This window comes from Elaeis guineensis, chromosome 16 (genome assembly GCF_000442705.2).
Source record: "Elaeis guineensis isolate ETL-2024a chromosome 16, EG11, whole genome shotgun sequence".
NCBI lineage: Eukaryota > Viridiplantae > Streptophyta > Magnoliopsida > Arecales > Arecaceae > Elaeis > Elaeis guineensis.
In genome coordinates, this window is record NC_026008.2 from 24,497,633 (window position 1) to 24,513,544 (window position 15,912).

The following is a 15,912-nucleotide window of genomic DNA, read 5'->3' on the forward strand; positions in this document are numbered from 1 at the left end:
ACTATTATATTTCCTATGGTCTCATAGTTCCAATATTTTTAACTTGGATTTAAGGAAACACAATTTTAGGAAAAGATTCTTGGCTATGTTGGGGCTTGATGGTGCAGTAGTCCACCAAGCTTGTATGAGCTCATCAAACCCTGCAATAGTAAACTAAAAGTTCTCAAATCAAAATTGTCTTTTGGCTAAAGTCATACCTTGGTTTTTGGCTTGAAAGGGTAGGAGAAGGGGGATATGATCAGAGGCCATTCTTGCCATAGGTGACATGAAAGCCAAGGGATATGATTGTGCCATTCCGATGATATTAAACATATATCTAGTTGGGCCATGAAAGGATTTTCATTGAGATTGAACCATGTAAATCTTCTATTGCTAAGTTTAAGTTCAATGAGAGAGTTGAGTTTGATGAAATTGTTGATAAGTTCAGAAGCTGCTGGGTTGCCACTGGAGCCTTTTCTTTCCAATAAGAATTGGATGATGTTAAAATCTCTCAAGATGATCTAAGGGCCTTGGTGTAATTGTTGAACGTGGTTAAGCTCTTCAAGAAAGCTTCTTCAGGATTGTTGGTTATTAGATCCATAGATGTTTGTCAAGAGCAACTAAAAGCCATTAACTTTTCTTAAAAAGGTTATTGAGATTGAGAAACACCTACGATGATTGAGTATATACTATTACAATAAGGATCTATGGCAGCGGTTACTACAGCAATGATTTTGAAAATCACTGCTATAAAGCCAAAGGCAGTGGTTATTGCCGTAGGTTAAACCCATGGTAGCGGTTCACAATAACCACTGCAGTTGGTAGAATATAAATTTTGTTCTCTGAATATGGTATCATTTTAAAATTTAAAATTCATCTTTATCGCTCATTATCTAAATAATTATCATTAAAATATCATCATAAAAGATCATTTCGATCAGATAGTCCTAGCTATATCGATCATTAAAATTTGATTTCAACGATCACGAACAACCGCATGATGATTTGATAGATAGAGACCACCGATGGATGCAAAAATTTTCAACGATGATCTCGATAATATTTTTAGTGTACTATTCAAATTTTATTTCAATCGAACATCATTAGCATTGTCAATTTAGTACAGAATGATTTTGGCTGTTAATTGAAAATGAGTGATCAAAAGGCCAAAGGCATCCGATTAAGATGATTTTTTAGATAAATAATCTTAGCTACTATTTTAATCATTTATATGATGATGATCATAAAATTCAAACTGTATATATATGAACCATTCATGTTAAACAGATCTTACAAAAGCATAAATATAATTACTTAAGGACTTTAAGAATGAGAATCAAGAGATATATAGGTTTGGATCGTTCATATATGTGTTAATCATTTTTATGATTACCATTATACAAATGATCCAAATAGTAGCAAAGATCACTTATCTAATCGGACACCTTATAATCGGACGCCGTTTGGCCATTTGATCACTTATTTTTCATATAACGGTATAAATTCTTCCATGCTAAATTGATCATGATAATAATATTTGATTGAAGTAAAATTTTGATAGTATCCTACAAATATCATCGAGATCATTATTATAAATTTTTGGATCCATCTATGGTCTCTATCTATAAGATCATCATGCGATCATTCGTGACCGTCGAAATCAAATTTTATTGATCGACATACCTAAGGCTACTGGATCGAGGTGGTCTTTTATGACGATACTCTAACGATAATTATTTAGATAATGAATAATGAAGATGGGCTTTAAATTCTAAAATTATAACATATTTAGAAAAAAAAAATTATATTCTATCAATAACAACGGTTATTACAAACCACTATTGTAGGTTGGACCTACGGCGGCGGTTATAACCAACCACTGTTATAGGTTGACTTACGACAGCAGTCAAGGACAACCGCTGTCATAGGTTGGACCTACTGCAGCGGTCAAGGGCAACCGCTGTCGTAGGTCCAACAATGGTTGATTTTGATAGTCCCACATCGGCTATGAAAATAATGAATGAACGGTATATAAAGGCTTAAGTTGTCAACCACCAATAGCATAGGATTGAGCATTTCACCACGGGCCCCACCTGCCACCGCCGTCGCCACTGTCAGCCGCCGCACCCCCCCAACCACCACCACCACTGCCCCCTACCAATTGCCGTTGCAGGCACCACCTACAGTGCCGTCCCCTCTCATCGACCGTCGATCGTTGGTAGGCAATCGGTCGATAACTGTCAGCAATCGTTCCACCCCTAATCGACCATTTTGATCGATCAAAAGCTACGACAGTGTTTTACCAACCACTGCCATAGGTCTCTATGGCAACGATTGACATGACCACTGTCGTAGATAAGGCTACGACAGAGGTTTGGTAACCACTGCCGTAGCTTAAAAAATTATTACCATAAGTTATCTATGGTAGCGGTTGATATAATCGCTACCGTAGCTACATGTTGACCAAAGGCTACGAAAACAATTTGTGAATTGCTATCATAGCTTAAAGAACTACTACCATAGGTTATCTATGGTAGCGGTTGGCATAACCACTGTCATAGGTAAAAAAATCACTATCGTAGGCTATGGCGATGGCCACAATGGTAGCGGTTAGACAACCGCTACTGTAGGCTACGGCAGCAGTTTTTTGAGCTACTGCAGTGGTTTTAAACCACTGCCATAGGCCTTTTTTACAGCAATGATACCCTTAAACATAGCAGAGTTCCAGCATGTAAGAATTTCAACAGAAGCACCAATAGCATCATTCGCATACCAAGATTCATATTTTAGCCATAAATCCATCTCAATAGTCTACTATGAATATGCTCGAGTTTCGATTCCTAAAAGTATACAATCCAACATACAGAAGTTTTGATGGCCTCCTTAATCGCTCGTTTTTTATTCAACTTACCCATCCCGTGCATGTTCCAACATAGGATGGCCATCACTATTCTATTACAGCAAAGCATGCAGCTATCTTTTTTTAGGAAGGAAAAGACAAGAATTTCTTGTTAGAAAGGATAGATTCATCCTAGAATAGAGGTGGAGTACAAAATAAAAACTATTTCTCCATGCAAAATTTACCTTTAGAGGAACCAGAAGAGTCTCAACATCTTCCACAAAGAAGGATGGGCTCTAGCTACAACAAAAAGTAAGAGGGGTGGAAGCAGTATTGAGTGTCTAAGGTAGTGGCTCAAAAATCATGCTTGGATCGGCGAAACTTTTAGAGGGATGGACCTATTGCATCTGTTCACTTCCATGTCCTTAAGTCTTTTGATAGAAGAGCATGTTTCTTCTAGGGAGAGAATCAATCCACATTTTTGTCCAAGTCTAACTAGTTCCTCAAGTGTTGAGTTGATGAAGATCAGATTAGGTTCAGATAGAGAGAGTTTTGAAAGTCTAAGGAATTTTAGCTTCTTACCATGGAGCCTAGCACTCCTTTTGCTAGGCGTAGGTGTGGCTAGCTAAAGGGGAGATGTAGGTGGTAGGTTTGTGGGGTTATCATAGCTAGGAGATGCTATTGCATTTAGAATCCAATCGAAGGCTCTAACAACTAGGATGAGCTCCTGATGAGAGGAAGTAATAGCCTGCAAGGTCTTACTTGGCAGGAGGGAGGTGATAGGTTCTAGAGGAGTGTCTAATGGGGTCAGCATTAAGTAATCGGATGTTTGAGAAGTTGCCATGATGTTTATTAGGTTTGAATTCAAAAAAGGTGCAAAGGATTGTAACAGTGGAAAAATGGAGCGACTTAGAAGGAGGGGGTTGGCCATCAACAAGTAAAGTGGTCGAGATTAAAGTGGATAGAGTGTTGTGGCTGGCTTAGTTTGTTGGGTTGGCTCATTGGAGTGCCTTGTCCTAATGGGAGGAGTAATAGTAAGGATGTTGCTTTTCGAAGAGTTGTTCACCGATGATTCCATGTGGCATTCTCGTGAACTGGGTGTAGTTGTCCGGACTTTTGATCTGAACAAAAATTCCCAATCCTTGTTGTTTTCATCTCGATCATTTGAAGAGGAGTTCTCACTAGGAACCTGAAGAGGGGAGATGTTAATCACAAGTTTAACTTGATAGGTGCATAGAACCACCATAAATTTGATTGTATCTAGAATTGCTGTGATATCTTCACAATAAAAATGAATATTAAAGCTTGTGAGATCTTTCCATTTGAGGCTGCTCTTATTGGCTCGATGGAGGAGTCCAAATTCAAAGATGATCATTGCTACCGATTCAGCATTCCAACAAGTCAGTGGTAGATTGATAAGGCTTGCACATACTTTGAACTTGAGTTTGTGGGGTATTCTTGTTGGTTAAAACTCAGGAAAGAAAATGTGAAATAATTTTTTTTGCAAAATGAGTTGCCATAGCAGAGCTCTAGAAAAAAAAATTTATGCAACTTTTGGTATTCCACTGATTTCTTTATCTTTAAGTTACAAAAAAATAACTATATATATAACACCCTAAACATAATGCTTTGCCTAAAAAATTGAAATAATAAAACAACTCTAAATATAGAAAATCTACAGTAAAATAATTATAACAATAAATAACTTTGACAAAGCAATATTCTAAAACATAATAAAAAATGCATTAATGTCCAACACTCTCTCTTAATGCATTTTCCTTACAACTCCGATAGACTTTTTAAGATAGCATAACCTTTTCTTTGGAAATGCCTTGGTCAGAATATCTACAAGCAACTCTTCCATTCTATAATATTCAAGTTGAATTTCACCACATCCAACAACTTCTCTAATAAAATGATATTTGATGGTAATATGTTTTGTGTGATCATGACTATCTGGATTCTTTTCAATGGCAATGGCTGACTTATTGTCACAATATAAAATAATTTTTTTTTTATTTTTTTTAATTTCTTTCAGTATTCTTCGAAGCCATATAGTTTGAGAAGTTGCCTTTGCTACTACCACATACTCTATTTCAACAAAAGATTGAGAAATACACTTTTGCTTCTTAAAAGCCCATGAGATAATGCCTGAACTGTGAGAAAAAATATAAGCTGATGTGCTTTTTATATCATCCAAACAGTCAGCCCAGTCACTATCTATATATCCTACCACATTCACAAATTCTACACTTTTGTACATGATGCCATAATCAATTATCCCCTGCAAATATCTTAATACTCTTTTTGCTATAGCAAAATGAATCTGAGTAGGTTCTTACATATATTGAAATAATAAACTTATAGCAAATATTATGGCAGGCCAGATGGTCATAAGGTACAAAAGATCGTTAATCAAGCTTCTATACTTGGCTACATCTATCTTCTTTGAACCATCTTTCTTATTCAACTTTTCATTTGTAAGAAGAGGAGTAGCAACAAGCTTACATCCAAATAAATTAAACTTTTTCAGAATATTTTCAATATATTTTTTTTGAGAAATAAAAATCCCTTCTTTTGTTTGAGATACTTCAATTCTAAGAAATAATGAAGCAAGCCCAAATCATTTACTTCATAAGACTCCATCATATCCCTTTTAAATCTATACATCAAATCTTCATTAATGCTAGTAAAAATTAAATCATCCATATAAAATGACACAATAAGAGTTGAGCTGCCTTTTTTTAAAACATAAAGAGTAAGCTCACTGTTGCTTCTTTCAAATACTCTTGTAATAAAATACTTACCAACTTCAGCATACCAAGCATGAGGTGCTTGTTTCAGTTTATAAAGAGTCTTTAATTTTCATTTTGTACCTTATTTTCTACCTCTTCTATTATATAACCTTAAGGTTGCTCCACATATACTTTATCTTCTAGCACTCCATTTAAAAAGGCTAACTTTACATAAAGCTGAAAAATTTTTCAGCCCCTTTGAGCAGCAATTACAATTGGAGTTCTTATAGTCTCAAACCTTGCAATAATTGAAAAAGTTTCTTAAAAATCAACACCAGGCTTTTGCATAAATCCTCTTGCAAATAGCCTCGCTTTGTGCTTTTGGATGTCTCCATCTTGATTAAACTTTGTCTTGTAAATCTACTTCACACTAACAACTTCTCTTGCTTTAGGCCAATCAACAAGTTTCCAAGTCTTGTTCTTTTCTATCATATGAATTTCCTCATCCATTGTTTTTATCCACACTTCTCTCTTTGAGCTTCTTCAAAAGCTTCTGATTCTGTTGCTAAAAAATTACATGAAGCATATATTACCCTCAATCTTCTGATTTTTTTTGGAGAAGACTCTAATGAAGATGGTGTCAACTCCAAACTAGAATGTGTAGGAGATAAAGAAGGAGATAGATCTTCTTGAACCTCTGATCACTTTGGAAACTCTTGAAAAATTACTACAGAAGATTCTAGCACCTTCTTTTCTTTCCAATCTCAAGCCTGTTCTTTATTAAAAATCACATCTTTACTAATTATCAATTTTCTAGCTTCAACATCATATAGCCTATAGCTTTTTGAGTCTGAGCTATAGCCAACAAACATACATTTCTTACTTTTCTCATCAAGCTTTATCTCTTCTCAGCTGGAATATAGGCATAACAAATGCTACCAAATACTTTCATATGCTACACAGAAGGTTTTACATCACTCCATATCTCAAATGGATTCTTATTCTTCACAACCTTCATAGGGTACATGTTGAGAATGTATACAACTATATGAACAACCTCTGCCCAAAAACTTTTGAACAATTCTTTTCCATTCAACATTGACCTTGCCATCTCTACAATTGTTTGATTTTTTCTTTCCACAATGCCATTCTGTTATGGACTATATACCATTATCAATTGCTTTAGAATCTCCTCTTTTTTGCAAAATTCTTCAAATTTTTCTGAAGTAAATTTTTCTCCTCTATTACTTTAAATAGTTTTAATATTATGGCCACTTTGCTTCTCCACGAAGGCTTTAAAATTTTTAAAAATCATGAAGATTTCTGACTTCTCCTTCAAAAAATAAACCCATGTCATTGTTAAATAATATCAATAAAGATAAGAAAATACCTGTACTGATTTAGAAAAAGAATTTTCATTTAGCCACAGATATCGATGTGAATTAACTCCAAAGGTGCTTTTGCTCTCCAAGCTCCATGCTTTGAAAATGACAACCGGTGTTGTTTGCCCATAATGCAGCTTTCACATGACTCCAAATCAGATTTTATCTCTGGTAGGTCTTTCACCATATTTTTCTATTGAACTAGCTTCAAGCCGCGTAAGTTAAGATGGCAAAATCGCTTGTGCCATAGCCAAGTATCGTGCATAATTATGGACTTCAAGACCAATGTAGCTTCATGGTTAGATTGCATAGAAAAAATTTTATTTTTCTTCATTTTTACTAATGCAATCACCAAATTCTTATCTCCTTGATCATAAACTGTGCAGTAGCTTTCTTCATAAACAAGCCGGTATTCTTTCTCAATAAGTTGGCCAACACTCAATAGGTTTTAATTTAATTCAAGAACCAATAAAACACAAATAAACTTGGTTCCTTTCTGGATTTTGATAGCAACTTTTTCCATGCCTTTAGAATCTACTACTATAGTGTGATTGTAGTATCAAGGTCAAAAATTTTTTTCTTATTTCCTACCATGTGATTACTATAACCATTGTCAAGGTACCAAGTATTTTTATCATGTTGTGAATCAGATTGGCTAGCATAGAAGAGATTCTCATCATCAGCATCTTCTTCAACTTTTTGCTTAGAAAAGTTAGCATGACTTTCAGCCTTGAATCTATAATTTTTCTCAACATGCCCAATTTTTTTTGCAATTGTAGTATTGAGGCTTTCCACAATGCTAGCAACTCGAAGTATCATGGTATATCTTTTTACAAATTTTACAAAAAAATTTTGAGCTATTAGAAGATGAACATTTTTCTCTCTTGCTCTCTTCTTTGTTGTTTGAGTCAAATTTCTTCTATTTCTTTTGGTTTCCTTTCTTTTGATCATCTTTTTTCTAATTTTTATATTTCTTCAGCATAAGTTTTGATTGGAAAGCACTTTCTATAGCTTGATCTTCTCGTCTCAGCCTCCTCTACTCATGAGATTTTAAAGAGCCCATTAACTATTCAATTTTCAAGGTGGAGAGATCTTTTAACTCTTCAATTGCAGCCATTATAGCATCATATTTTTCTGACATGCTAATCAGGATCTTTTCAACAACTTTCTGACCTGATATATTTTCTCCATAAGTTCTCATCTGATTTACAACTTCAATGATCCTTGAAAAATAGCCTTTGACAGACTCAGACTCCATCTTCAGATTCTCAAACTCTCTTTATAAATTTTGAAGTTTGATAGCTATAGCACGATTATCTCCTTGAAACTCTCTTTGCAATATCTCCTAGGCCTCCTTAGATATTTGTGCTCGAATAATCCTGAAAAAAATAACAGGAGAGATCCCATTTTGAATTTTGGAAAGAGCTTTGGCATCTTTCATTCTGTTCTCCTCAAGTTTTTCTTCTTCTTCTTCTTCTGATAACTCATCTTCATTTTCTAGTTTATTAAATCCTTTGGTAATAATACTCCAAGCCCTTCTAACAGAAGAAGTGTCCTCATTGTTACCTTTCAAAACTCATAATTTTCTCCAAAAAAAAATTGAAATAGTTGATAAAGAAGCATTGTTGTTTTGGTTTGACAAGGAAGCCATGGCTCTTATATCACTTTTGTTGTTTAAAAGTCAGGAGAGAAAATATGAAATAAGATTTTCTATAGAATAAGTTGCTACAGTAGAGCTCTAGGAGAAAAGATTTCTGTAACTTTTTGTATTCCACTGATTTCTTTATCTTGAAGTTACAGAAAAATGACCATATATATAACATCCTAAACATTAATGCTTTGCCTAAAAAATTGAAACAACAAAATAACTCTAAACATAGAAAATCTACAGCAAAATAATTATAGTAGTAAATAACTTTGACAAAGCAGCATTCTAGAACATAATAGAAAAATCATTAATGTCCAACAATTTCACCCTTTATAGGATGCCAATGATTAACAATGGCTGAAGATCCATCTATGCAAATGTGCATGGCCAGCAGCCGCAAGCTTCTGGACTACTTCATTTGAGGGGCATGACACTACAGTGAAAATGGTGAAAGGCGACGCTATAAAAGGCATTTTACGATGCTAATAAGCGTCGTTAACAAGCTTTACGATGCTTCAAAAAGCATCGCAAAAGCATCGTCTATATAAGAGTGGAGATAAAAAGCGCCGATGCTTTTTAAAAGCATCACAATAATTTTCCACGACGCTTTAAAGCATCATAAAATTATCTTCTAATGGCGCTTTTTAGCGTCGTTAAAAATAACGCATCCTCCACTCTACCAAGACGCTTTTCGAAGCGTCGGCAGTTAAGTCATTAGCGACGCTTATAAGCATCGTTAAACAGTGTATTAACGATGCTTATAAGCGTCGTTAAGTTTTGTAACAGAAAAAAAAATATACAGATTTTATATACAAAAAAAAACATACATTTCTGTATAAAATTATATCAATTATTCAAATATAAACCTGTACAGTCACCACCATTCACACCAAAAGTAAACTTCAATAGCAAATTTAACCAAACCAAAAGATATTATTTTATATAAATAAAAATAAAGTACTAATCGTCCATTACAATCAAGAGTAATATAAATAAATATGAGAATACAATAAAAATAAAATAATATCAATCTGCAGGCGGATGGTCGTCGCTGTCTCCACGTGACGTACCGCTGTCTCGACGGGTGCCTGATGTGTCAGGAGCCTACAAGAAACATATCAAAAGCATGATTTGCATATCTATAAATAAAAATATATAGATCATTAAATTAATATAAAAATATATATTTAATAATATGTGTTTACCTGAGATGGGCCATACATCTCTAATAAAGATGTAAGCCGATCAATCTATCCCCTCATGGCCTGCATCTCGGCACGGCTCTATCGCATCTCCTCCATCTCAGCGGCACGACTCTGTCTAATCTCCTGTATCTCCGCCTCGAGTCTGCAGACGCGTGAATCCTGAGCATCTGCTGCAGCATGCTGCGTATATCTACTAACCTCAGATAACTGAGTGGGGGTGACTCCTACTCCATAACCCCTCACCGACCGTAGCGCTCTGGTCCCATCAACTCTATGAACACCTCGACCTCAATACGGCTCTACTGTGTAGATGCTGCAGACTCGTCGTCACGCTTCGCAATGAGAGATGTAGCACTCTCCTGTATTTATTTTGAAAACAAGAGTTATATATTAATAGCAAACAAAATTAAATTAAAATCATTGTAAAAAATAGAATATTAATAATACCGTACATATAAATCTCTCGACTCATCTCAAACAAAAGTACCATCTTGATGAGTATGAGTCATCCGATAAAACTCCACTTTATTGGGTTCCCTCTCATGCTCATCCACCTACATAAATAATTTTAATTTTAAGCAAACAGTTATAATAATTTAAAAAAATATATGAGTATCATGATACAGACATGGTCCATGATACATAATGATATTAGTTATATAAATATTTCAACATAAAAATTAAAAGTTAATTATGAAAGTTTAAGGAACATACAAATTCCTGTCGGAGTTGTGCATAACTCTTCGACCCCGATGTATGAGGAACAGACTGAGCTGCTCGTGCAGCTCTACCAATAGCAGAATAAGTCTGTAAAATAAAGTAAAAAACTTGTTATATGTATAATATATAATATATAATATATAATATAAATCAATATTTTTATAAAATATTTAAAAAAAAATAATGAGCAGATAATATACCTGTGCCCTCTCGGAGAACCAATAATGAACCAACTCCATCCACTGATGAGGGGGTACATCAGGAGGACAATTCCTAGCAACCTCCTCTGTCATACCCTGTCTCATATAGTCCCTCTTCAATTGTGCTCTATATTCTTTCTATTTGCGGTTGAGAGACTTCATTACAAAATCATGAGTGGATGGAGGGAGAACAAACTTGCTCTATAAAAAAAAAAGTTAAATAAAATAAATTATATAAGTGATTAACAATTAATATACAGTATGAACATCAATTCATTATCTCTATAACTCGGAGGAGCTCAACTTTGTACGTTGGAAGCATGTCATTCCATTTTGCATAGCCCAACGGACATAGCTGAGGCCTCCGAGCAACAGTCCCCAAAAATGAAGTCAATAAGCAGGCAGCTTTCTTAATTGGCTGACCTAGCTGATTGCACTCCACAATAATTCTCTCACCCTCACGCATCTGCCACACATCTCGTACTACTGTGGGTCCGTGTCTGGGGCGTACTCTCCCAGATCCGTCTGCAAAAAATACATAAAAGTAACTATATCATAAATATACATAAAATAAAATAAAAATAAAATTACATGAAAGACAATATATACCCTGCACGTGTATCTCATCATCTGACTGATGAACAGGAGGATCGTGCTGTGCTGATGATGAAGGACAGGGCTCAGAATGCTGTGCAGCTGAACTGGCCTCAGGCTGCTATGCTGAAGAAGACGTACCGGCCTCTGTCTGTGAAAATTGAAACTGCACACCAGCATATCATCCCCTGCGACGCATGATGTCACCTAGCATTTATATAAATAAAAGGTAGAATCAGTTAATATATAGAGTAAAATAACATAATAATTAATATAAAATATAAACATCATAAATAATTATTACCAGTAACAATCAAGCAGTAGTGTTTCCTTCAAATTCTGTCCTAACCAACATCGTCGTAGCATTTAAATCATCAGCTGGCATAAAATTGTAGGGCATACATTGTGTATAAGTGTCATCATCATCATCCTCCACTTGGTTTCCCATATCATATAAGTCTCTAGGTTTTGTTTTGATGACAGTAAACCAATCTTTATCTTTTGCGTCTTGTACATAAAATACTTGACGAGCTTGAGATGAAAAAATGAATGGGTCATCCTTCAATAACACACCAGTGTGTATCAATCTTAAAAAATTTACAAGTGTAAATCCATTTGTATCTTGTTTCAAATCCCTTGCAATATCGGATTCTAACTGATCAAGTTCTCGAAGATCAATAACTTTAGAACATAATACCTTAAAGAATGATGATAAAAGAAGTACAATTGCAATAACTTGTTTCGGCAATGACGATCTTAAAGCTATTGAAAAAATATCTTGCATCAATATGTGACCATCATGACTTTTAAGATTTGAAAGTTTTCGATCCTTTAGATGCACACATCGTGAAATATTTGATGCATATCCATCAGGTACTTTGATACTTTTCAAAACTTCTAAAAAATTATCCTTTTCTCGAGCAGACATTGTGTAACATGCAGGAGGCACATACATTCTATCATTAGCAAGTATTTTAGGATGAAGTTCCTATCGGATACCCATTTTTTTTAAATCAAGACGCGCCTTCATGTTATCTTTGCTCTTTCCATCAAGGTTTAAAAATGTTCCAAGTAAATTATCATAAATATTCTTCTCTATATGCATGACATCAAGATTGTGCCGAATAAGATTATGTTTCCAATAAGGTAAGTCAAAAAAGATACTTCATTTTTTCCATAAATATTTACTGGGCTGTTGTATAGATGCTATCTGTGTGTCTTCCTCATTTTCATCCTTGAAATAATTATCTGAATCTTGAAACACCTCTGCATCTATAGTACTGATACTAACTTCCTCTGGTAACCCTTCGTGCATTGAGCTTTCAACATCATCCCTTCCTCTTTTTTGAGAGAATTTTGAGTGCTTACCATAGCTGTAATTGATGCCATCCATTTGTCTATGAACATCAGTTCTAGAAGGTGGAATAGGGGCACATCCTAATTCCATAGTACCATCAAACAAATCTTTCTGAAATCGAAACGAATGATTTGCTTCCAACCATCGACGATGTCCCATGTAACAAAATTTATCTCCATGTTTTAACCAAATTGAATGTGTTGAATCTCCACAACAAGGACATGCGACCTGTCTCTTTGTACTCCAGCCAGATAAATTGGCATATATTGGAAAATCATTAATAGTCCATAACAAAGCTGCCCGTAGTTTAAATGTTTGGCCGTTTGAAGCATCAAATGCATCAACACCCTCCCACAACTGTTTCAATTCCTCCATTAAAGGCTGTAGGAAAATATCAATATCATTGCCTAGACCCTTATCTCCTAGAATAACCATTGACAAGATAAGTGATGATTGTTTCATGCACATCCATAGTGGCAAATTGTAAGATATCAAAATGACTGACCAAGTGCTGTAGGTAGAACTCAGGGTCCGAAATGGATTGAAGCCATCAGAAGCTAAGCCAAACCTAACACTGCGAACATCAGTGGTAAAATCAGGATGCCTATCATCAAATACTTTCCATTGAAGACTATCTGCTGGATGTCTCAACATTCCATCCTTTGTACGTCCTTCATCATGCCATCTCATTGATGAAGCTATTTTTGATGATGCATAAATCTTTTTCAATCTAGGTATAAGAGGAAAGTAACGCAATACCTTGGCCGATTTTTTTTTACTCCGCGTTGCATCCAATTCATTCAGTACATCGTTTTGATTTTCTTTTTGTGTTATCCATCTTGAAGATCCACATACATTGCATGACTCTTGATTAGCATTTTCACCCCGATATAACATACAATCTTTCGGACAACTATGAATCTTTTCGTATTCAAGATCCAATTTCTTTACTACTTTTCTTGGCTTCATAATACGATGGTGGTAAACGAGTACTTTCTGAAAATGCATCCTTTAATAACTTGAGCAGCATGGTAAAATACTTTCCAGACCATCCATTCAAATATTTTAAATGAAATAAATGTACAAGAAAAAAATATTAGAAAATTTCGTACAACCCGGATATAATTCTTCATCTGCATCTTTTATTAAGGTGTGATAACAAGCTGTCTCATCATTAGATGTATGTATAGGCTCCTCAACATGCATACGTTCCGTATGCGTACATCCATCAAACATCCCAACTGTTTCTTGTATACTACTGGATTCTCCTAAATTTTGAACACCAAGTCCAAAAGCATCTGTGATCAAACCCCTTATATCATCATCTCTTGCAAAATTGTCTTGTAGGCTAGTGGATCCAAAATGAGTCAGGGATTGTATGATAGCCCAGCCAGCCAAACGAAAAAAAAAAGAAAGGAAAACAGAGGAGGAGAACTCCCGAAGGGAGTCTTCTTCCTCCGTTCACCGGCTCCTAATCGGAGTCGGAAACAAGTTTCCTCCGGCTCTATTTAAGGAGGAGAACCCTCCTCTCTCCTCTCATCGAGAAATCCTGAGGCAAAACGGCGGCAATCGCCGGAAATTTCTCACGGAGATCCATCGCCGTGCCGTCCAATTTCTCGCCGGAAAAGCTTCGCCGGCGACGGAGGTAAGCCTCCTCCTCTTCCTCTCTTCTCCCCCTTCCTTCCCGTGCCGATATGCACGCTCGCCGACGACCGGAGTCGCCGAATTTTGTTGCGGAAGAATTTTCTTTTTTTGCCGTTTTGCCGTCGCCGGTGGTCACCGCCGACCACCGGTTTGGCCCTCTTCTTATCGGCGAGTCACCCCCTCCTGTCGATGGCCGCCCCACGCCGGCTGCGCCGCCGGTCGGCCACCCAACGGGGGGACCTCAAGGTCCCCTGTTTCAGCCCAAAACATGCCCACGGGAAGAAGAAAAGAAAAAGAAGAAGAAGAAGAAGGAAAAGAAAAAGAAAAGAAGAAGAAGGAAAAGAAAAGAAAAAGAAAAGAAAAAGAAAAGAAAAAGAAGAAAAAGAAAAGAAAAAGGAAAAGGAAAAAAAAAAAGAAGAAAGAAGAAAAATAAAATGATAATAATATAATAATAATAAATAAAATTTTTTTTCTCTCTCTTCCGTGAAGAAAAAAAAAAGAGAGAGAGAAAAGAAAAGAAAAGAAAAATTATTAAATTAATTAATAAATAATGATATAAATAATAAAATATGAGAAAGAGAGTTTCTCTCTCTTCCCTCTCTCTTCAGTCTGAACTAGTATTTTCTCTCTCTAAAATTAGACTTTCTCTCTCTACTTTCTCTCTCTAGAATCCTCTCTCTAGATTATTTCTCTCTCCTAAGATTTTTAAAATTTTGAAAAGAATGATGATGAATTTAAATGATTCTCGTAATAAATTTTTGATCTGTGATCGTCGGACGATACACCGACATCCACTTTGATCAGATCAGGTATTTTTAGATTTTATTTCTCATGATCTTATTTAATTATCCACATGATAATTTTAGCATGATTTGATCTGATCGATCAGAATTTGTTGAATCATATTGTCTGAAGAATTCAAGATGAGTTTTTTCTCTCTAAAATTTTCTCTCTCTAGAATTTTCTCTCTCTAAAATATTCTCTCTCTTGATTGATTCTCTCTCTAAAAAAAAGTTAGTGAATGAAGAAATTTCTTTTAATAAGTCTGATCTGATTCTACTGAAGAATCCTGATCCATGATTGTCAGACAGCGTACTGGCACCCACCTTGATCAGACCATGAATCTTTAGATTTGATCATCTATGATTTCGATCTAGCCATGGCTTGATTTGATCATGTTGATTTCACCAATCGAGATATTGGACCAATCATAATGTTGGATTGTGTCATCTGATCAATTCGAATTGTACCTCATTGATTTCTCTCTCCTCTAATTTTCTCTCTCTACTTGATTTTATAAAATCGATGAAGAAACCTCAATCCTATCACTTCGAATCCAATTTGATCTGATAGTCAAACTTTGGATCGTTTAGGTTTTAATTAGATTTTGATTAGATGAAATTAGATGATCGGACCCAATCTAAACCGTTGAAATATGGTATTCGTATTATTTCTAATTATTGAAATTGATTTTGTATAGGATTATGGATGTTTGATCATGGGATATTACGATATGATCTACGAACAGAATTTTGGAAAAAAATTTATAGAATTATGTGGATTTATTGGAATGCGTTTGAGGTAAGTAATGTTTCACTTGTTCTAGATT

General features: G+C 35.2%; 1 pseudogene; it reads right to left on the reverse strand.

Annotated features, from left to right (window-relative positions):
* The window catches only part of LOC140854253 (uncharacterized), a 68,153-nt pseudogene extending 54,288 nt beyond the window's left edge, over window positions 1–13,865 (reverse strand).
* Window positions 13,866–15,912: the final 2,047 nt, after the last annotated feature.